Source organism: Propithecus coquereli, unplaced genomic scaffold, assembly GCF_000956105.1.
Source record: "Propithecus coquereli isolate 6110/MARCELLA unplaced genomic scaffold, Pcoq_1.0 Scaffold411, whole genome shotgun sequence".
NCBI classification, from domain to species: domain Eukaryota; kingdom Metazoa; phylum Chordata; class Mammalia; order Primates; family Indriidae; genus Propithecus; species Propithecus coquereli.
Window position 1 is genome coordinate 102,337 of NW_012149853.1, and position 2,332 is coordinate 104,668.

At 47.2% G+C, this 2,332-nt stretch overlaps 1 pseudogene; it reads left to right on the plus strand.

Moving 5' to 3' along the window:
* The first annotated feature begins 692 nt into the window (after positions 1 to 692).
* On the plus strand, positions 693 to 1,688 carry LOC105817423 (annotated as a pseudogene).
* Positions 1,689 to 2,332: the final 644 nt, after the last annotated feature.

Below are 2,332 nucleotides of genomic sequence, written 5' to 3' on the forward strand. Positions count from 1 at the left end.
GGACCTAATCCCTAACCTCTCTGATTCTACACTGCCTCTCGTTTATTAACAGAACTTCACTCTGCCAGGTGTTCACACCTCTGTCTGCCTGTGCCTTTGTCAGCCCTTGAGGAAGGGCCCCGGGACTCACGCCTTTTTGGTCCCTCTGAGCAGTGTCTTACAACCAAGCGTTGAACCCGCATCTGTTGAACAGAACTGCTGATAGCCTCTTTCTCACCTTAAATCTTCTGAAACTCATACTTAATCATATTAATTTCATATTAAACCTATGAATAAGAATACACGACCTGGGGGTTATTGTTTAATGGGTACAGGGTTTCCATTTTGTAGGATTGAAAAAGCTCTGGAGATGGTTGGCGGTGATGGTTGAACAACAGCGTGAATGTGCTCCATGCCACTGAACTGTACGCTTGCAAACGGTCAAAACGGAGGGAAGCCGCGGGCTGCCGTTCGCGGCGGAGCAGAAGGCCGAGACAGAGGCCTGGCGCGCCTGGCGACCGTGGCGAACGTGCCGAAGCCGCTCGGCTCTTGCCCTTGCGGCCGCCTGGGCGTCTCGGCGGTCGTGTGCCCTGGCCGGGCGAGGATGCGGCTGTCCCGCGGCTGCTGAAGCAGCCGGTGCCCAAGCAGATGGAGCGCTACTCGCGCTTTTCGCCATCGCCGCTCTCCATCAAACAGTTCCTGGACTTCGGCATATGCAGAGTTTTCTTGAACTTTTAGAATACGAAAGTAAGAGCCCTGAGGATCCACAGGTCTTCAATAACTTTCTACAAGTTCTGATTAAAGTCAGAAATAGGCATAATGATGGGATTCCTACAGTGGCACAAGGAGTGATTGAATACAAGGAGAAGTTTGGGTTTGATCCTTTCATTAGCAGTAACATCCAGTATTTTGTGGGTCGGTTTTATACCAGTCGCATCTCTTTCCCCATGGTTATTAACCAGCACACACTTCTGTTTGGTGGTGACACTAATCCTGCTCATCCTAAACACGTAGGAAGTATTGGTCCCACCTGTAATGTGGCCGATGTGGTGAGAGATGCATATGAAACAGCCAAGATGGTGTGTGACCAGAATAACCTGGTAGCTCCAGAGCTGGAAGTTGAAGAATTGAATGCCAAAGCACCAGACAAACCTATTCAGGTAGTTTATGTGTCCTCACATCTGTTTCACATACTATTTGAGTTGTTCAAGAACTCAATGAGAGGAACAGTCGAACTCCATGAAGATAGAAAAGAGGGCTACTCGGCCGTTAAAACCCTTGTTACTTTGGGGAAAAAAGACTTATCCATTAAGATAAGCGACCTAGATGGTAGTGTCCCACTTCGAAAAATAGATCGTCTTTTTAACAACATGTATGCAACTGCTCCTAGACCCAGCCTGGAGCCTACGAGAGCTTCCCCTTTGGCTGGACTTGGTTATGGTTTGCCAATTTCTCGTCTATATGCTAGATATTTTCAGGGAGATCTAAAAGTGTATTCCATGGAAGGAGTCGGTACTGATGCTGTCATTTATTTGAAGGCTCTTTCAAGTGAATCATTTGAGAGACTTCCAGTTTTTAATAAGTCCGCATGGCGCCATTACAAGACCATGCCTGAAGCTGATGACTGGAGCAATCCCAGCAGAGAACCTAGAGATGCTTCCAAATACAAAGCTAAACAGGACAAGATCAAGACTAATAGAACTTTCTAGAGAACTGAATGCTCTGGTCCTCTCTGTGAAGAAAGATCATCATCTACAGGTCAACCAGAGAGCATTCCTTCCACTAACTCTGAGCGTGGCACCATAGTTATTCCTACTGCTTGAATATATATTGTCTCCATACCAACTGGACCTTTCCATGCAGTTTTTCCTGTAGTTACTTCAGATCTTCCACTAAAGTAGTAACTGGAGTAATTTTGTGTAGTGTCTTGCTGTGGTGTGGTTGGTGCCTGTCACAGAAGAGCACAGAGCCTCCATGGAGCCCTCGTGCCCTCGTGCTCTCCATCTGGTCGTCATAGAGTCTCTAGTGTCTACAGTGTCCCCAGGGTTTGAGCTCCTCCCCCATTCCAGGAACAGCAGATCCTACTGTTGCTCTTTGTGACCAAATCCGTATTTGTCCGAAACCTCCAACTAGGGCCTGGGGAACCTGGAGGTGGAAGACATCAGCTGAACATGCCTTGAGGATTCAGTCCCAGGGCCCTTCCTCTCTCCTGTGCATCCCTTTTCCACTCTCTGATTTAGACTCTGCCTTCCTCCATCTGATCGGATTCTCATTGTTAGGTGTGGCTACTTTCATGTTAGATCTTATTCATTGATGCCTTGATTTTATTTTAAAAATCGTTCGTGTACTTCTA